The 22,464-nt window shown below is 41.7% G+C and overlaps 1 protein-coding gene across 1 annotated transcript in view; it reads left to right on the forward strand.

Annotated features, from left to right (window-relative positions):
* The first annotated feature begins 251 nt into the window (after positions 1-251).
* ANKRD34B (ankyrin repeat domain 34B) overlaps positions 252-22,464 on the forward strand; it is a 37,830-nt gene continuing 15,617 nt past the window's right edge. Inside the window, exon 1 of the mRNA XM_072139113.1 lies at positions 252-411. The gene's annotated coding sequence lies outside the window, so the exon portion shown is untranslated. The remainder of the gene's footprint in view (positions 412-22,464) is intronic.

A 22,464-nucleotide genomic window follows, 5' to 3' on the forward strand; every position in this document is an offset into this window, starting at 1 on the left:
TCATCAAGTTTCTCAATGCCATGACTAGACTAGATCTCTCTAAAATAAATGGTCTCTGTGTATGATGCATGGAGGGGGGCAGCTCGCACCCCACTCCCTGCATGCAGCAGACTTCTTGCTCCAGGCCAGTGTCATTCCAGCCTGAAGTCTGGGGGCGAGAGTCTCCCCCTGTGCCGCCCCCAGATCCCTGTTGCATCCCCAGGAGGAGGAGGAAGCAGAGATTTCCCCACTAGTGAGTTGCTGCAGCAGCAGGTTCCTGTGCTCAGACTTGCAGAGGCGGAGGTGGAAGCGGAGGCGGAGGGCTGCAGAGACTCCAGCTCAGAGCCACTCACCACTGCAATGTAACCCGGTGCCAGTCACCCCTCTGCCACCCTCATGTGCTGCACTGCTACCCCTGGCATCTGACAGCAGGTAAGCTCAGCCCTGTCCAGCACATCCACAGGGCACACTCATAGCCCAAGCCTCAGACACTGGTGCTCAACTTTTACCCTGTACATATATCCCCCCTCCACTATATGACTAGTACAAACTGTACTGCACTACACTATAGGTTGGCACCACATTGCCCAGGGACACCTGCTGCAGGAGGAAACCACAGTGTACGATGGCACCCAGATGTCTCCAGAAGTAGGAGAGGACTATAGTGGTTGTGGTGAATGATCCCATATATATATATATATATATATATATATATATATATATATATATAATGTTATATTGCTATGATGGTGCTCTATAGTTAGTCAAAGTGTACTCTATATGAATAATGTGTTGCTATTAAAATAGTATACTGGATATATATTAGTATATATATGTATATATAGTAATATATATTAGTAATATATGTATATACATGTATATATTCATGGGCTGTGTTATAACCATGCATTCTGTACACGATCATCAGATTATTAGATATGACCATGTGTGTTTTCACTCTATTTCTCAGTATATGACTTCTGGTTTACTATAATGTATATAACATGAACTGTAATATATAATATACAGACAGGTCTTGTCTATATGTATTTGTATAGATCTATTTATAACTTTGGAGCTATGGATCTGCATGGTCACCAGGACTAAACTCTCTGTATAATACCACCTGAGTGCTCTGCACCCTGTAGGAGAGACCTGGCAGAAGGCATTAGAGTTGCTGTGCCAGGGAGTAGTCCTCTACACTGCCACTTGGCAACAGAGAATAAAGTTATGTGGAAGCTCCTAATCAGAAATGATCATAGAGCTTCCTCCCAATAAATGAATAGGTGCGTATCTACTTTGGCTGGCACGTATTATGGCACAGCACTGGCTGGCGTTGTGGTTGGCACTGTGTCTCGTCTTGCATTCTTCATTTGGAAAAAGAATGTAGTGTTTCATTTTGCTTTGTGATAAGAATTGTGTCTTTATGTTATTATTGTACAACTGTGGATTTGGATTCTCCACTCATGTTTGCTTTCATATACAGCCCTGGATTTTGTGTGTGACGCTTCTGTTGCCTCGTCCGCTCCATGGTGTTTTACTGAATATAGGGATTGGCCAATAAGATTATCACATGCACAGTGGGTACCTACCTTTCATACATGTCTCTATGGACTCCCACACTCTGTTTTATTGCAGGTGGCTGCACTGATGCTGCCCCCACCTTGCTGAGGGTGGTGCAGCCTGAGGCAAGAGGCTCAACTTGCCTCATGGCTGCTGCACCTCTGCAACTCAGAGTTATAAAATAAGATTATCCAGAATGTTTATATTATGGAGAATACAAGTATTTACTAAAACAAGAGTGTGACAGGTCTGTTATTATAGGTAATAATTTTCCTGATTATTGTGTATAGCCATTTATATGGATACTGTTGTTGTTATTGAAGTCAGTTTATGGACCTTGTTGTAACATATAAAGTTGCTACAGCTGGAGCCTCTAGGTGACTCAAAGTGGTTAATACAGAAGATTACAGGTCCAATCATTTCAAAGAGATCCCAATGAGCGCTAGCATTGGGGCTATTTAGTGGTATAATTTCCAAAAGTGGCTTTGCACATAAAATGTGGACACCTCAAATATCATCTCACACAGCTTTCATAATAATATACTAATATTATACTAATAGTCTATGGAGCAGCATAGGAAACGTAGTCAGTTGTCTGCCCGGTATATAGGAGTATTAGAATTACATTTCAGGCTTCTCCATCACTGTGACAGCCTATTCTATTACCTTTGATTGGTAATTCCCAGATATATATCATTGTACTATATGCATCTTCTCTGCCTGTGATTTGGGAAAGATAATCATGTCCTCTTGTTCAGCAGCTGGAAACATATGCAATAACTGCATACAGGAGATTAAAACTGGATGGAAGAAAGTGATTTATTTTGTTTTATTAAAAATATGCCAATGCCAGTTCTGCCAGAGGAACCCAGATTAAAAAATAAAAATAAAAAGAACATTGCGGAGAGGAGTCTTCTGCCTGACACTGACTCTACACATAGAAAATGGTTGGTTACTCTGCTGAGAGGTGACAGCTTGGATTATTAGATATGTAATTGCTGGGGGAGAAGGCATAAAATATGATGTTTTTGTAATTACCCCAGTCTAATGAGGATTAAAGATATTGTACTTAAAATATCCCTGGAAGTGTGAAATCTGGACGGACAATGTCTTTGTGACTATTAAGATTCAGGGTTATTCTGGGAACGTGAGAACTATTTGGAGACTTTTGCTAATAAGAATCCTGACAGAGGTGTAATGTCTATCCTGCATATTTATGGTAATTTTCCTTTTTCTTCTGGATTTTAGACATGCATATTTTTTTCTATACTTTCTGAATGGCTGGACTCTTCCTGGTGTAAAATTACAGTTGTATTATGTACTTTTATCTCCGATATATCTTCTTATTGCTGCTTATCCATCCTGTTTCATGTTCTGTCACTTAAAGGAAACCTTACACCACAATGTACCTACTCCATATAAGTCTTGTTATGTAGGGCTATGGCTGCACATGCTGCTCCTTTCATGCCACAAATTCAGTTTAATAATAATTATTCTTTATTTAAATAGCGCACACAGATTACGCAGCTGCACAGATCTTTGCAAATCGGTCCCTGTCCCCAATGGAGCTCACAATCTAATCAACTTACCAGTAGTGTTTTGGAGTGTGGGAGGAAACCAGAGTACCCGGAGGAAACCCACGCAAACATAGAGAGAACATACAAACTCTTTACAGATGTTGACCTGGGTGGGATTCAAATCCAGGACCCCAGTACTGCAAGGCAGAAGTGCCACACACTCAGGCACCATGCCGCCCTGTCTAGGAATATGCAAATAAAGCTGAAGTGCTTTTAGGATCCTCTGCAGACCGCCACAGGGCTCTGGCTCCACATCTCGCTGAACTTAGGAGTGGCTTAGCTGAAGGGGGAAAGAAGATAGAAGGCGTTGGGTTTTTGAAGTGTAGCAGGTGCTTTGTTATTGCTCTGGAGCTGTAACCCTAAGGTCTCTCCTCAAAGCACTTCAGCCTTATTTGTATATATATGTATATATATATATATATATATATATATATATATATATATATATATATATATATTCAAGTGAAGCTTTGGCACAAAAGGTGCAGATTGGAAATAAAAACAATGGTATTGGTGGCATGTGTGGGTATAACCCTACCTTTTTTCTATTTATTTGATAAGAGTCTAGGATATCACACAATAACCTTAGCACTCTGTACTGAATAAAGTACCTTGGATTTTTTCACTGACCACTCTCATTAAAGGAAACCTACCACCAGGAACCTACCACCAAGAGGCGCAGTAGCCGAGGCTACACGGCACGGCTACTCCACGCCACAGTGGCCTCCTTGATCCTCCTACCCAGATATCTTCAGCGCACAGCTACAAGGAGCTTTGCGCCCTTGTGCGAAAAACCAGCGTTCTGCGTATGTGCAGTAGCTCCGCCTTTGGACCCGAGACCACGCAGCCAGCGGCCTGTGTTCTGCACATGCACAGAACGCCGGCTTCGTGGACGATGGTAGATATCTGGGTAGTTGGATCAAGGAGGGGCGTGGAGTAGCCGCGCTGTGTCGCCTCAGCTCTGGCTACCCCACGTCCCAGTAGCCTGTTTGCTAAATTAGCATATTACCACAATTAAAGATTAAAAAAGATAAAGTATACCTACATACATTAGATCCACCTACCACCGGATCTACCTTAATAGGTAGATCCGTGGTGGTAGGTTTCCTTGAACGTGACCTAGAGATTCATACTCATTTTACTAATTCGTCCAATGGCTGTGTCATGCGTGCAAACATGAAAAACATATGGTATATGTGTATTTTTTTAATCTATTTTGAGCCTCCCATCACTATACAAAATATATAGCTCAAAGGACATCTGCCACCAGGATCAAGGATTGTAAACCAAGCACACTAATGTGTGCCCCAATTGCAAGATCCGCTCTTCTTTCAGCTTCCTATACCCTTGCTTTTAAGAAAAAAAGGCTTTAAAAATTATGTAAATGAGCCTGAGGAGCTCTGGGCTCCATTAACACCTATGGAGCCTGGAACCCCTTAGTCTCATTTGCATAATTCTAAAAACTTTTTTTGTAATAACCAGGCCAGAGGGGCGCACACCAGTATGTCAGTGTGCTTGGTTTACAATTCTTGATCATGTTGATAGATGTCCTTTAAAATACTATGACGAAAAATATAGAACTTCCATTCCAAAATCCATTTTTGCTCTACAGACAGCAATGTAATGTAACTTTCCTCTATTTTTATACAACACTTACCGTATATACTCGAGTATAAGCCGACCCGAGTATAAGCCGAGGCCCCTAATTTTACCACAAAAAACTGGGAAAACCTATTGACTCCAGTATAAGCCGAGGGTGGGAAATGCATTGGTCACAGCCTCTCCAGTATGTAGCCAGCCAGCCCCTGCCCCAGTGTATATAGCCAGCCAGCCCCTGCCCCAGTGTATATAGCCAGCCAGCCCCTGCCCCAGCGTATATAGCCTGCCATCCCCTGCCCCAGTGTATATAGTCTGCCAGACCCTGCCCCAGTGTATATAGTCTGCCAGACCCTGCCCCAGTGTATATAGCCTGCCAGACCCTGCCCCAGTGTATATAGCTTGCCAGACCCTGCCCCAGTGTATATAGCTTGCCAGACCCTGCCCCAGTGTATATAGCTTGCCAGCCCCTGCCCCAGTGTATATAGCTTGCCAGCCCCTGCCCCAGTGTATATAGCTTGCCAGCCCCTGCCCCAGTGTATATAGCTTGCCAGCCCCTGCCCCAGTGTATATAGCTTGCCAGCCCCTGCCCCAGTGTATATAGCTTGCCAGCCCCTGCCCCAGTGTATATAGCCCCCCCCCTTCCCCGTCGTGCAGCACAACAATACCGGATGGATCGCACAGAAGATCTACGGGTGCCGCCAGAAAGGCGAGTTTTGATTTATTTATTTTTTTTGACTCGAGTATAAGCCGAGTTTGGGTTTTTCAGCACATTTTTTGTGCTGAAAAACTAGGCTTATACTCGAGTATATAAGGTACTTTCTATATATTTACATGCACTACTGATTTATGCACATAACATTGCTTACATCAAACACAGTTGGAGTTATATAGCAACTATAATGCGTGTAATGTGTCAAGTAACAATCCCACAAGACTTTTTACAATGTGGTTAATATTTTGTAAATTTAGAATAATTTTAACCCAGGTCGGGGTCAAATTTCATTGTACAAATGTAGCTCTGAATAACATGACTGGCTTAACCCATTAACCAGATGTGATAAATTAATCTGTAGTGTAAGTGAAATAGCCATTTTCTGTGTTTCTGATATAAAGAGAACCTGTCAAGACTATTTAAGAGCAATAAACTATCCATAGGTCCATATGGACCGGTGGTTTAGTGCCCCAAATTACCCTCTATGAGGTTTCTACTTGGGTACAATGAAAAAAAAAATTTATACTTACCTTCCCTCCTGAGCACCATGTGCCGATGCTGTGCTGAAAGTGAAGCCGGAGTAGTAGAGCATGGCGAGAAGACACAGCTGCAGATGTGAGTCCAATGTTCCTAGGGAAGTATAAATGTTTTTGTTTTTACATGGGGGCCAGGTAGAGTCCTGATACTGGCTGATTTTTGACCCTAAACCACAGGTCCATATGGACTTGAAGTTGGTTTAGAATCCCAAATCGGAGTGACAGGTCCTCTTTAAGTCATGGTAACCAGTGCTGCATCTCTAGTTATAATTGGGTACACTGTATCATACAAAAGTGTCATCATGTGGCAACAGGTGATTAAATGTCCCATAAGACAATAAATACAGACCCAATTCAATGACAAATCAAGCCATAAGCCCAAAAGCTTTATACAGTATAAGTTGCTATAGAAACAGTTTTCATTTACAGCGATCATCCTTATATATCAGATACTAGTAGAAAATCAGTATTACATTATAACTGTACAGTAATATCACCAATATACAACTCTGTATTATTCTGACCATGGATATCTCATCACATTAACCCAGGGGAGGTGCTCAGTAGCCTCTCTTATGTCTGTCTTGTAATGATACTGTTAAATCTACATTCATTTTGTGTGGACTATAGAAAATACTATAATTATAGAAAAACTATAAACATAACTTTGCCAATGCATTGCATTACTTGCCTTTTTCTGATCATGAATTACAACCATTGTCTTAGTCTTTAATTAAAAATGTTGCCTTCAGAGCTGAAATCTAAAGGATTCTTTTCTTTTTTGTTCTAATGACTTGCTTCTGTGAAGTAGAGCTGTAGTATTTTGATATACAGATCTTATAATGGGCCAGTGAAGTAATCTACATAAAGGTCATTTTGCAGGGAGAAGGGAGCTAATAATGATGTGCCATCATCTATAGTCAGTAGTGATGTAATGATGGGTCAGTGTTATCTATATAGTGGTCATTGTACAGGGAGGGGGAGGAGATAAGCTGTGACATCATCTATAGTCAGTAGTGATGTAATGATGGGTCAGTGTTATCTATATAGAGGTCTTTGTACAAGGAGGGGGAGGAGATAAACTGCGACATCATCTATTGTCAGTAGTGATGTAATGATGGGTCAGTGTTATCTATATAGAGGTCATTGTACTGGAGGGGGAGGAGATAAGCTGTGACATCATCTATTGTCAGTAGTGATGTAATGATGGGTCAGTGTTATCTATATAGAGGTCATTGTACAGGGAGGGGGAGGAGATAAGCTGTGACATCATCTATTGTCAGTAGTGATGTAATGATGGGTCAGTGTTATCTATATAGAGGTCATTGTACAGGGAGGGGGAGGAGATAAGCTGTGACATCATCTATAGTCAGTAGTGATGTAATGATGGGTCAGTGTTATCTATATAGAGGTCATTGTACAGGGAGGGGGAGGAGATAAGATGTGACATCATCTATAGTCAGTAGTGATGTAATGATGGGTCAGTGTTATCTATATAGAGGACATTGTACAGGGAGGGGGAGGAGATAAGCTGTGACATCATCTATTGTCAGTAATGATGTAATTATATGTCAGTGTTATCTATGTAGAGGTCATTGTGTGGGGAGGAGAGGAGATAAGCACTGCAGGAGATGTATAAAAGTTTTTTGTCTATTCTCAGGCAACCCCTTTAAAAATTTGATGAGTTTGAAAAAGGAGCCCGCTACTTAAAATTAGTGCTTAGTGTGACAAATCCAGTGTGGAAATAGGCGCGCAGGAGACTAAATGCAGAGTAAATATGAGGGCCTAACTGTTCTTGAACTCAGCACAGTTAATAGCTATGCTCGTCCAGAACAGGTATATATGTATATGAGGGGTCAAGTTTAAAAACCAGCCGGGAGCCTATGGTTTTAAAAATCACTCCAAAGGTTTAGGTCACATAGGCAAACACTATGGGGCACATTTACTTACCCGGTCCTGTTGTAATCCAGCGGCGCATTCTCCGACGAGGATTCAGGTCTTCCAGCAATTCACTATGGCGTGTGCCCGATGTCCACCAGGTGTCGCTGCTGCGCCGAGGTCCGCCGGAGTTCACCAATCTATTCCCGGTGCATGTGAGTGATTGATTTTGCGACACAATTAGTTTTTTAAATCCTGCGTTTTTTCCGAATCCGTCGGGTTTTCCGACGGCCACGCCCCCCGATTCCTGTCGCGTGAAAGCCGGCGCGATTGTGCCGAAATACGATCGCATGCGCCAAAATCCTGGCGAAATTCGTCGCGAAACGGAAAAATTCGGGCAACCCGACGAAAGTGCGGTCGCGGAGCACTTTGTAAATGAGCCCCTATAGGTCCCTGACCTGTGCAAAAGTATAAATTAGTTTTGTGTTACCCACTTCCCATAGCGTCTTCTTCCAGAGCTGATATTGAGAACATAGTGAAATGTCAATGCATTCTGTCATACCCTCAGGATACTAACTGACCAGAAAATAGCAATTGCCTTTTTAAGCCCCCCCCTGGAAACCCCTTTAATGTTAAATACTGTGACTGTGTTTCTAAGTTACTATATTGTATTTCTGATTTGGCTTGGAGCTACTTTGCGTTGTCAGGTGTTAATCATCTCGCGCTCCCGGTTGATCAGCATGGGACCGCACTGCAAACAACACATACTATAAAACCTCTCGCCTTCTGACAAACTAATCATACTCTTTTCCTCTTTTCTCATTTTTGTTTTTCCCATACATACACACACATATATATATATATATATATATATATATATATATATATATATATATATACAGTATATCACATGAAATCCTCCTGAAACCATGGTAACAGGAAGAGGACTTAAAAGCAGTCAGTTACTAGAATAAAAACTTTTCAGTTTACTCCCAATACGGCAATAGCGGCACGGCGTGGGATTTTCTATGGAGCTTGTGGCTACTGGGACCAAATTTAGAATTTGTGCCTAGACCCCCAACCATAATGTAGTGTGCTTGAGATTGGTCTCTTTTCTTACAGGCCCCTATGGCTCCTTAGACTGCTCATTTATGCCCCTGGCTCTATGCTATCAAGTTGTGCAGAAGTGGTCATATAAATATGGCTTTGGGCTGCATTCTCTGGGGGCTCAGTATGAATTGTTAATCCAAGTCAGGGTCATAATCAGGCCACTCCAGATGGTGGATTCGACTCACCCTAGCAGCCCAGTATCCCCAGGGACCCTCCTGGAGGCTAAACTTAATCCACTCTCCAACCTTTAGGTTGTGGAGGCGCTCCGACAGGTAGGCCGCATGATGAAACGGTGGGGAATTAAAACATCCCGGCCAATGTAGTCCTCACTGGCAAAGCTATACCCTGGTCAAAGTAGCGTACCTGTCCACTAGTATGATCTCGCTGCACCCAGACACCTTCATTTGAACGGCCCAGTATGTAGAGTTGGGCCTCCTTCTCCCAACATTGCTGCTCAGCAATGCTCTCCTGTGGGTTGCACCTCGATCACGTGGAGACAAGGCTGCTGGAGCAAGTGGTGGTACAGCAGCTATACACATGGGCTCTATGGGTGCAGCTAGGGGTGCAGTGGGCATGTTAGCGGCCTGCTGAGTGTCCACAGGCTCTCCAGTTTGACTAGTTGGGGACAGAGACTAGGGTCATACCTCTACAAAGTCTGTTTGCAGCAACAGATCTCTCGAAGGGATTGCGCAGCTATTACTGTAACAGTCTCTAGGGCTTCCAGAAACTCTGGTTCCTCCTCAGAGGGTAATGATCTGGGAAACGCCATGATGACTGATGAGTCATTGGCTTTTTTCCTTCTCCTTCCTGCAAGTTTCAGGAGCAGGGCTCGGTCACTGCTGGCCCAATATATAAAGAGGGTTTTTCCAACCAGTAGCATTTATTTGGCGGTAAGGTAATCTTCAGCTGCCTAGGTGTGCACATTGGCCCACCTTTATGAAGGGCTTTTTGGCCAGTTTTCTGTCAGACTTTGCCTGTTCTTTTCAGTACAAACGGATTGCACAGGTATTATAGAAGAGTTGAGACACATTTCTGGCGCATGCGATACAATTGTGGTGATGCAATTGAAGCTCCACTCCGCGCATACATGTACATGAGGGGTGTATGAAGAGGGCTCAAGGGCATATTGTAGCAAACCCCCACCGCTAATAATGTGTGCCGCCATCTTGGATCGCCGCTCTCCCGAACAGCATCGGGGGGTGGTGGTGGGGGGTCGATCGGTAGCAATGAAAATGTCGTCTCATTTTGCAAAAAATGACACCTAACACAGCTTCGTACACCAAAGTATGAAAAAGTTATTAGCATCAGAAGATGGTAAAAATGTTTTTTTCTTTTTTGTACATATTCGTTTAATTTTTGAAAATGTATTAAAACACAATAAAACCTATATTAATTGTACTGAGCCAAATAATAAAGCTGAAGTGTTATTTGGAGCGCACGATGAAAGTCGTACACAGAACGCCCGCAAGAACGTGACACGGACGTGTTTTTTTTTTTTTCAATTTTTCCACATTTGGAATATTTTCCAGCTTCCCAGTACACAGCATGGCATAATAAATAATGTGATGAATAAGTAAAATTTGTTACACATAAAATAAGCCCTCACACAGCTCTGTACACGGAAAAGTGAAAAAGTTATGGATTTTTGAAGGTGGAGAGCAAGAAATGAGAGAAAAAATCCTGCGTCCTTAAGGGGTTAATGAATCGGCATTATACACAGGCAGAGCACTTTTAGTGAGGTTTCCTACATTCTTTGTAAATATGCCCCATTAATTCTTATAATGCCAGAGCAGTGCTCCCACAGCACGGCACACCATAAAACACAACTCAGTCGTGCCGGGGCCTTAAAGGGGTGTTCCCACTTTGGCAAATTAATGTTATTGTTTGTATGATGAAAAATGATACAATTTTCCAATATACTTTCTGTATCAATTCCTCACAGTTTTCTAGATCTATGCTTGCTGTCCTGCTATAGAAAGCTTCATTGTTTATTCCCAGTGGACAAAACTCTGACCATGGTCACACAGGTGCACGGCTAGTTAGTACCACAGAGAGTAATCAGAGCTGTGGGTTATAACGAGCCGTGCACCTGTGTGACATCACATGACAAGGGATATAACGAGCCGTGCACTTGTGCGACCATGGTCAGATTTCTATCCACTACAAATAAACACTGAAGCTTTCTATAGAATAACAGCAAGCAGAGATATAGAAAACTGTTAGGAATTGATACAAAAAGTATATTAGAAATTTGTACAACTTTTCAATTTTTAACCAATATCAATTACTTGTTAAAATGGGAATACCCCTTTAAGCCTTTCCAGGCAGCAGGATAAGGTTCATGGTTAGGTTAGCAGTACAGTTCAATAAAGCCAGTATAAGGCACAGAAGTGAATATCCTGTTCATGACGCCACTTGGCGCTTTATCCCAATGGGGTTGACAGTGGATAAGGGGACAGTTAGGTGGTTATAACTAGATGTTCAGGTTTGGTAGTGGCCTTACAACCGGAGTCACGGTGGCTAGGTCCTAAACTATGTCCTCAAACTACCACAATAGTTGCCTCATCTGAAAATAGTGTAACTGCCAAACTTGTTGCCTTCTTGTAAGTTAACTTTACAGTTATACAGTTACATCTGTCTTTTACCACCATTATACATAATGTAGCAGCACTAACATTCCATGAAACAGTGGTGCACCTTCTCATCTCCTATTCTGTGGAAATTGTTAGAAAATTTGTAGAAAAATGTCTTTAAAAGTCCAGATAACATATTGTTAGTCTGCTGCGTGACATATTTCACCTATCAATGCATATTCTTAAGTTGTTTTACATTCATATCTTCATCAGGACTATTGAAACGCTATTTTTAACCATCTCCTGATGGAGAAATAGGAACTTGGATTTCTTAGATATAGGCTGCAGATGACTGCCTCGGGTCTGCTGTCTCAGCAGCTTACTGTCCCTTGATATTATTGCAAACTAATGACAACTGTGTAATTGCTATAATCATACAATAATAATGAGTCCTGTCCATTCCAAACATAGGCTGATATGAATTCTGCTGTTCCACCAGAGAACTTGCAATATGTGATTTTTATCTTACTTTAATAAAGTAGTTATTCCGCAAATGACTGAGAGTGTTGTAGGACCCAGAGGCAATTCTTGACTGAAGGTTTATGGTAACCCTCTGACCAACGATGCTCAGGTAATGCCTAACTGCCATTGCTCAAGAGCACAGAACATAAAAAACAAATTTCTAGGGGCAGCTCCTGAAAAAAAGCTAAAGATATATTAATAAGATTAAGCTATGATCATACTCTATGATCTGCTATAACTTGTTATATCCATTGTACTTACAGTCCTGCTGATTGGATAGAATCATTGTAACCCTGAAATCATCCCAGTAAAAAGTCTTGTTCTTTAATCCAACTTTATTGTTGCTAATGCAACCCTTGAGCTCTACCACTGATTACTATTAATGTAGCATTTTATAAAATAATTTAAAAAAATGCTATACCAAACTTTTCATACAAAGGTGGATGCATATTTTTAGCCAGACTCCATCCAGCTCTATGAGAGCACCAACAAGAGCTGAGACTTTTGCTTGCTAGTCTCCCTTAAACTCTCATAAGAAACTCTGTGAGATGTGGGTACAATCTATATACAATTTGCTCAACTCCCCTTGCTCCATAGCACCATGTACATATAGGACACTATGTATAATCAGCTCAGCACCTTCTACTCTATAACATGCTGCCTGCAGAAGGAGGGGGCTATAGAAAAAATTGGCTATTGTGGGGCATTTAGCTATTGGCTACTATTGGGCAGGCACCATGACCATGGACTTTTTTGGGTAGGTACCGTGACTATAGGCTACTGTTGGGCAGGCTCTGTAACTATAGGCTACTGTATGTGGCAGGCACTGTGACTATTGGCTACTGTGGGGCACTGTGACTGTTTGTTCCTGTAGGACAGTATGACTATTGGGTAAAAGGAGGCACTATAACTTTTGGCTACTGGGGGCAGTGACGCTATTGGCTACTCGTTGACACTGTGACTATTGACTAAAAGGGATTACTGTGTACTCTTGTATGCGGAGACTGTGACTTTTGGCACCTTTGGGGAACTTATTGGCTATGAAGGTGTCTAAAGTTATTGAACAATATATTCAATTTTGTTGTTGCCCTCAAAGATCTTATCTTAGAAATCTACAATCAAAGTCAAGCATGATAAACCAGGGACACCTACTCATGGATCCATGCACCATTGTAAAATCAACATCTAAAATTGGGCTAATGAGACCGGAGGACTCCTAGGGCTCCTTTATGCTGCAGCTTCAAAGGATGTTAGACTTTATCCCCCTCCCACTGCAGCACTTAACCCCTCCCTCTGCCTGATGTAATCTCACTGCAGCAGAGGAAGTTACAACAGACAGTGGAAGGGCTAAGTGTAACGACCTATGAATCTGCAGGACTAAGGGGCTCTGCAAACTCTCCCAGGAGAGTGTAAGGCTCATTAGAATAATTTTAGTAGGAAGGAGACCATGGATAACAGTTATAAGGAGATTACCGCAGTCACTGTACCTGGATCTAGGTGTAGGTGTCTTTGGTTTATCAAAATGGATTTTGATGGTAGATTTTGATGGTAGATTTCCTTTATTGGTATTACTGTTTAAATGTTACTACTAAACAATTCACTGAACTGTTAAGGAGTGTATTAAAGGGGTATTCCCATCTGGAAATTCACATTTAATTTAATTCATTTACGATATGTAAACATTTCTTCAATTGGATGTTATTAAAAAAAATCTTCCTTTATGAAGATAATTTCTCATAAATGTAGCCATGTTGAAATGAGATAGCTTCCTCGGATATGACCACCTCACATTTTGGCAGTAGTGGCCAGACATGCGCTATTGAGCCCTGCCTGGCTGCAGTGTTCATAACTACGGGGAGGCTGTGAGACATACAGTAACTTCCAGATATTTCATATACAAAAACCTTTTGTTTCTTTGAGCAATCACTCCAGCAGAGGTGGCCGTATCCAAGAACACAGTCTTGTTTCTAAGGGACCATATGACTACCTTAATGAGAAATTATCTTCACACAAGTAAAAAAATGTAATAACATCTAATTGAAGAAATGTATATGTACGGCAGATCAATGAAACTGAATGCGAATGCCCAGAAGAGAATACCCCTTTAATTTATACAGTATAAGAATGACAATCAGCCATTTTAATGGCTTTGATAATGAGTTTGACATCCCAGGTAGGTAGCCAACAATGTAATGCCATGTTTTGTGCTAAGGTTGTCTTTTTAGATCATGGTTGTAGAAAGCTCATTGCCGTGTCCATCTACTACAATAATATCTGTCCATATCTTTTGTTTTTCTCTGTTGTGTTGGAAGGAAATTAACACAAGGAACACATTATAATACACGTTGCACTTTGATTTGTGGCCTTCTGTATTTGTTAACTAATTTACAGCTTGGCTGGGGAGTCTAAACGAGGAATTCATTGGTATCTGTGGAATACAAATGAGTACAGTAGTACTTGGGGAGAGCAGATATTGCTGGGTGTTTCCAAATAAAGAATAATGGATCGTGAATTTACTTACTTCATTATCCTTTATCCGACTTGATTTCTATCTTCATCCAAAATATAGTTTTCTGTCACAACAGGGAATTTATTTTTGTTTCTTACAAACGCTGTTCAGAGGGTTTTAATGAGTTTTGAGATTTGCAAGAAGACGTCTGTGATCACTGGTTAGATAGTAGAAAGTACAAAGGATAAGAAAACAATATTTACTATCATAATATGTCTTCTGATCGTTTCTTTAAAAAAAAAAATGTTTTGCAGCAAATATGTGATGACGTAATTTTGTGACATGTTGAGGGTCGCTCATTTAGTCCACGGTTTGTAAGAAGACCATTTCCATTCCCCAGATCAAACCCTCACCTGGAAAGCAATTTGGATATAGATTAGGGCTTCTTTCATTCGTTGTCCACATTCAACCACATTGGTTACAGGCAAAAATGGCCAATGCTGGTTTTGGAAACAAGGGTATTTAAAATACCCTAATAGAGTCACCCATTTTGTACTGGTAAGTTTCCCCTTTGCCTGCAGGAGATATAAGACTTATGGCTCGCTAGAAGCCACTTTTGGGATTTCCTCTGACATTCCTATTGTGCTGACTTCTGGTGGATCAGGAGGCTGTTTTCTTATTACTCACATGCGAATGTCCTTGTCTAAGTAATAAGCACATGCCCCCTGGCATCCCGGAAGTCCGCAGTCACGGGATGTCATAGGAAGTCCTGAAAGTGTCTGCTGTCTGATCACTATCGCGGCTCCATCAAGGAAAGGGGTGAGTACAATACCTGGTAAACTTTTTTTTATATGCGTTTAATCCATTTAAGTTCCAATAGGTGGACCAATAGGAAGTGTAAAATTAGACTGCTGATCCATAAGCATGAAAAGTTACACATTTGAGTTTAGCCAGTGTTCATTAAACTCTAAACTTCCAAACTAGTTGTGAAGGAAAACGTGACGTTTCGGACCCCTGAGGGGTACGTAAGGTCACTTAATTATACTTTTATAGACACTCCCAGAATGCATGGGTTCTGATAGGCGCAGGAAGTGATTTAAAGTTGTCCACAAAACTTCCAGTTAAGCAGAGTACAAATACACAGGTAGAACTACAAGTATCAGCATTCCGTATGTTAGTTATCTCATGTGTGTGCCTAATGGATCTTTCCTCTGCACTTGATGATAAACGGTTTCCCAGACAAAAGAAGAAAACATCAGGGGTGTTGTGATACCAAAAAATAAGAAGATAAGGCAGCACTCCTGGAAAGCTTGATGTGTATTCACCCATTGTGGAAGGTGCGACGTTTCAGCCCCTCAATGGAGCCATTTTCAAGCATAAAAGTGAAGGTTACAAACGGAGTATAAATGTACTCCCACGAAGTGACATAAGCAATCAATAGCATGATTTGTTACAGGTCTACAAAAAAGGGAATATTTACATATAAATCCATACAACAGTGAAACAATAATTACAAAGTGTACAAGGTAAAGGCAAGATAACATAAATATAATATGTGCATTACGGACTGACTCACAACTACCTATGGGCCAGCAAGTATAGTGTTAATCCTGCGTCATAGTGTTGCTACTTTACCAAATGACGCTATCAGCTTAGACAAAAAAAGTTGTTTTGTATATATCTACCGGACCATATTAGGCTGAGGCAATAAAAGCAGCTATTGAAAGTAAGCATACCTGGCATCGTGTCAGGCATAGGGGGGTCTGTAGCCACACCAGTCATGTTCAGATCGCCATGCATGCATGAAGCTGCCAGCCGACACGGGGAGACCAGACTCAGCTTAATGACGTGACCCGATCAGCAACAGCCTACTATGAAGCCTCGTATGTATGGCAAATCGTCATAGTCGTTGAGGGAAAATTGGCCATGAATTCAAGATACTAGCTCAATCAGTCTCTTATACGAAAGGCTTAATGTAGTACCTGGTAGACGTCCCGGTATTAAAGTCAGCCGAATTGCCCAGGACAATCCACTATAATAGGTCAACTACAATTAATGTGTCACTTAAGGTACAGGGGGCTAGATCGGTCGCTGTGTATACCTAGGGACTAAATGTGTTGCGGTAATAAGCCACAATGTGTCAAGACATGAGATAACAGAAAACAAGTATAGCTAGGGCATTATCTCGACATTTTTACAAGGTCCGCGTGACATACGCGGATATATATATATATAAGTCCATAAAAAAGGGTATCCCAAGGTGTTTATTGACATGTCCATTTTCAGCCATCAGTGGAAAATAATTGAATAAGTACAAAGTGATTACATAGTAACATAACAAGATAACATCCTTATACTGAAACAAACGACATAACCGCAATAACCTATGGAGGACCATGGGACATAGTTCAGACCAGAGGACCCAGATCAAAGTCAATGTTCATCCCAATGGGATATACATTTGTAAACGGTGAACCCACTCAGTTTCACGTTTTTTAAACAATCATTGTCTATCTCCACCCCGTCTTAGTGGGGGGATATGATCAATAATGGCTATTTGAAGTTGGTGTATGTCATGACCCGCTTCCCTAAAATGACGAGGAACAGGGAGTTCTATTTTGTTGGAATACATGGATATTTTAGCACATATACAACATAGTCTTAGCTTATATGACGTGCCAATTTGCCAGTAATCGGATGTGTGAAAGTTTCACCTTTAACAATATGCTTACAACTTTCACACTGTAGAAAAGGATAACACCCAGGTTCAATGATAGTGGCAGTGTTGTTGCCCTTGGGGGATCCAGGGTCACAATTTATCCCATAAGTTTTTTGTTCTTTTAAAGGAAAATAAGGAGGGATATTTGAATTCCTCCACTTCCCTGTAATAATCAGAGAGGATAGACCAATGCTTCTGTATCAGTCTGATGGCTTGTTCACTGTGCGATCCATATGTCATCACAAATGGAATTCTTTTCAAAGTGAAATTTGGTCTAGTACTTCTGGAAAGTAGGGATACCTTATCCTGTGGCATGGCCCTCATTTTATGTTGTTCCACCAATTTTTTTGGAGTAACCCCTGTTGATAAATTTCTGCAACATTTCATTAAGCCGTGCTTCTACCTGCATGGGGTCATCTATAATTCTCATAACTCTTTACATTTGACCATATGCACTCTCAAAAGGAAAGTTGGTATTACGGTCAGTGGGCTTTTCAAACAGGTCTTTCGTATGTTTTGTGCCTTCAATGGAAACCGTGGTGTCCAAAAATTGTACAGCTGAAAAGGAATTGGTCATTGTAAATTTAATGTCTGGGTCCATGGTGCTGAAGAAATCAAGGAAAGACTTAAGTCCCAATAAGTCCCAGGTCCAGACTAGGAAGCCATCATTGTTAAAGTGCCACCATCCCAGTACATGTTTATAGAATGGTGATGGATATATCGAAGTCTCCTCCAAGTTGGCCATGAAAGATTTGCATATTACCACAACACATTTAGTCCCTAGGTATACACAGCGACCGATCTTGTCCCCTGTACCTTAAGTGACACCATGCTGGTAGACTATTCTGAGTGCTTGACACATTCATTGTAGTTGACCTATTATAGTGGATTGTCACAGGTCTCGAGCAATTCGGCTGACTTTAATACCGGGACGTCTACCAGGTACTACAGTAAGCCTTTCGTATAAGAGACTGATTGAGCTAGTATCTTGCATTTACAGGCAATTTTCCCTCAACGACTATGACGATTTGCCATACATACGAGGCTTCATAGTAGGCTGTTGCTGATCAGGTCACGTCATTAAGCTGAGTCTGGTCTCCGTGTGTCAGCCGGCGGCTTCATGCATGCATGGCGATCTGAACTTGACTGGTGTGGCTACAGACCCCCCTATGCCTGACACGATGCCAGGTATGCCTACTTTCAATAGCTGCTTTTATTGCCTTAGCCTAATATGGTCCGCTAGATACATACAAAACAACTTTTTTTGTCTAAGCTGATAGCGTCATATGGTAAAGAAGCAACACTGTGACGCAGGATTAACACTATACTTGCTGGCTGAGGGCTTCCATAGGTAGTTGTGAGTCAGTCTGTTATGTGCATATTATATTTATGTTATCTTGCCTTCACCTTGTACACTTTTTAATTATTATTTCACTGTTGTATGGATTTATATGTAAATATTCCCTTTTTTGCATTGTATGCACCTAATGTAGACCTGTAACAAATCATGCTATTGATTGCTTATGTCACTTCCTGGGAGTACATTTATATTCCGTTTGTAACCTTCACTTTTATGCTTGAAAATAGCTCCATTGAGGGGCTGAAACGTTGCACCTTCCACAATGGTTAAATACACATCAAGCTTTCCAGGAGTGCAGCTTTATCTTCTTATTTTTTGGCTGCTTATGCTCACTTTGAGTCCAGTCAGTGGAGGCTTGCACCCACATTGGGACTTTAGTCCACTTTTTCACAGTGCTGCTCTTTTTCACAGTTTTTCTAATCGGGGGTGTTATGATAATATTAGGTGCTGGCACACCTCTGCACACCCCAAGTCCAGAAACTCAGAGAAGTCATAGCTTCTTAAGGGGAAGTCGTAGGGTCAGGGTTCTGGTATAATTGGATTGGGGTGAATCCCTGGATAGCATTGATACCAAACCTGACCCATTTACTATGGTCCCATCCCGAGATATGTATATCTCTGGACCCAATGGTGCTAGAGCTTTGGGAAGTTGGGCAATGTAAACCCCTGACGATAAGAAATCCAAAAAATGTAGTTGCCCTTGGGCTGAGATGGACCATCCCTCCATAACTGTCCCTAACCAACGTATTGGTCTGATATTTTTTAGTGTTTGTAGTGTTAGATAACACTCTAGATAGCTCTATTAGGCTAATTAAGCTAAGGCTGGGGGAAGTAAGTGATATGGGTGGCTAGGGTCACTAGACCATGGACCAACAGACAACACGATCTACGCTAGACTGTGGACTAACTGCAGAATTTACACTAGACTAGATTTAGGGATGACTAATTGCAGCCTTGTAAACATGAAGTATATTCAATGCTGTTCTTGTTGTTAACTAGACAATGGACTCAAGGAACACTTAGCTTACATTGGACTATGCTAATAGAGTAACTTAAACTAGCCCCTAAGATCTAACATCTGTAGCCCCCAAATATAAAGCTGTATATTACAATTTGTACAATAATATTATATTACAATATTACATTTTATATATAATTTTCAGTATATGTATCTATGTTAATAAAGATGAGTATATTTCTATTTTGGTGTCACAGTCTTGCTTTTTTTTTTCCTCTTTTGAGGGTGTAAAATAGAGTATATATATTTACAGTCTTTTGGGGCAGCGGACTGGGTGCTACCATTAATACAGGGGCACACATTGGGGCAGATTTACTTACCCGGTCCATTCGCGATCCAGTGGCGCGTTCTCTGCGGGGGATTCGGGTCTTCCGGCGATTCACTAAGGCAGTTCCTCCGACGTCCACCAGGTTTCGCTGCTGTGCATTTTTTTTAAAAATGCGGTGGTTTTTGTTACGCCCCCGATTTCTGTCGCGTGCCCCCCGATGCGCCACAATCCGATCGTGTGCGCCAAAAACCCGAGGCAATTCAGGAAAAATCGGCACAAATCGGAAATATTCGGGTAACACGTCGGGAAAACGCGAATCGGGCCCTTAGTAAATGACCCCCAATGTCTTTGGAACCGGTTTGAGTTCCTTTCTTTTTCCCCGCTTTTCTGTTCCTTATTTTTGATAAATCGTTCTTTCTAGTGCAAAGTCAGACAGAAACTTGGCGCGAACGCTTAAATAATCAATGTGGGCCAGGGTGCTAAATCTGATGTAAATAATGATGAAATGTGGAAGTAAAGATCTGCAGCTTGTGTTCATTGTTTCCTAATATTATTGTGGAAGAAAACTATCAACTAATGACTTGTTCACAAACCTAACAAGATTTTATCACATATTAAGTATTTTAGAAACATTTCAGCACATTAATTAATGCTAATAAATGAGCAGACACATACTTGCTTTTAGGCAAATAACCCAAAAAGGCAGATGAATCTACTTTATGTTGACTTGCAGTCCAGATGGCGGATTTGTCTAGTGATGCTAAATCTACCAATTAGAGAATATTTAATTGAAAAATGGAACTGCCTTGAATTCAGTTTCACTTTTTGGAAAAGATAGGCCTAAGCAAGTCTCTTAGGGCTCTTTACATTGGTGTTGTTTTTCACGTCCGTGCAGGGCCGCCACTAGGAAGTTTGGGGCCCCTGACTGTCAAATTTTTTGGGCACTACCACAGAATGTTTATCCGGACTTATGTGCACATCAAGTTACCCCGTCCTGAGAAGGGAGGAGCATTTGCTGTGACTTGGGGCCCCTTTTCCTCCTTGGGGTCCCCTAAACACAGTCACACCAAACCCCCCTTGATGGCAGCCATGCCTCCATGGCTCAGTGATTTCCATAGATGCCTCACAAAACCATTGATTCCTATGGGTGTTTTCACATTGGCTTGTATTTTTACTTATCTATTGTGCATGGAAAAAATTATGAAACATGTCCAATATTTTTCACCGATGTGGATTACGGAAGGCAATAGAGGTCTATGGGTCCGCAAAAAAACGAATGCATCACGGAGAGCCTGATTTTCCAAATTTTTTTGGATAGATAATATATAGAGATTGATATCATCACTTCCAGGACACCTTGTTCTTCATGCGGACAATAGTTCCTAATGACAATGGCTGTATAAATGAGGTTGTTGGCCTGCAGTTTTAATACAGTCAGTCTCCTGGTTACGTACAAGATAGATTCTGTAGGTTTGTTCTTAAATTGAATTTGTATGTAAGTCAGAACTGTATATTTTATAATTATAACCCCAGCCAGAATTGTCTTGGGTCTCTGTGACAATTGGATTTTAAAAATGTTGGGTTGTCATGAGAACCAGTTAACCAATTAACAATAAATCTTAATTGCAGACACCTGTGATAACTATTATACTGTAGCTGTTTATTGTAGCCTAGGGCTTAAAGGGGTATTCCCATCTGGGCATTTACATTTAATTAAGTTCATTTGCCATATGTAAACATTTCTTCAATTGGAAGTTAATAAAAAAAATGTTCCTGTGTGAAGATAATGGGGCAGATTTACTTACCCGGTCCATTCGCGATCCAGCGGCGCGTTCTCTGAGCTGGATTCGGGTCCGGTCGGGTTTTATTAAGGTAGTTCCTCCCCCGTCCACCAGGTGGCGCTGCTGCGCTGAAGTTCCCCGGAACGCACTGAAATACACCGAGCCGGGCTGAGTGAAGGTAAGTGCAAGCTCCATGACACATTTATTTTTAAAAATGCAGCGGTTTTTCGGAATCCGTCGAGTTTCATGCCAGCGCTGATGCGCCACAATTCGTTCGCGGGCGCCAAAATCCCGGGGCAATTCAGGGGAAATCGGCACAAATCGGAAATATTCGGGTAACACGTCGAGAAAACGCGAATCGGGCCCTTAGTAAATGACCCCCACTGTGTACAACCTGCTCAGCTCCTCCTGTTCTACAACATGTCACCTGCAGATAGGAAACAGTAAAATCTGTTTGGCTGCTTTATAACACACTGGCCCATTTGTGACACTTAACCGGTTCGCGACCGCCCGCCGTGTATTCACGGCGGCGGTCGCGTCGCGCTGCATGGAGAGGGCTCACGGGCTGAGCCCTCTCCATAGCCGGTAAGTCTTTGCTGCATATTGCAGCAAAGGCTTACCGGTAACATCCGCGATCTGTGCTAGCACCGATCGCGGGTGTTTTTACAGCGTGGGCTGCCGGCAAAGCTGCCGGCAGCCTCAAACAGATAGCGGCGCGATCCGTCTCCATGGTAGCCTTGGGTCTTCCGAAGACCCGAGGCTATTTCGTTTTAACCCCTTCATTACAATGTGCTGATAGCACATTGTAATGAATGAGGAA

This window comes from Engystomops pustulosus, chromosome 1 (genome assembly GCF_040894005.1).
Source record: "Engystomops pustulosus chromosome 1, aEngPut4.maternal, whole genome shotgun sequence".
NCBI lineage: Eukaryota > Metazoa > Chordata > Amphibia > Anura > Leptodactylidae > Engystomops > Engystomops pustulosus.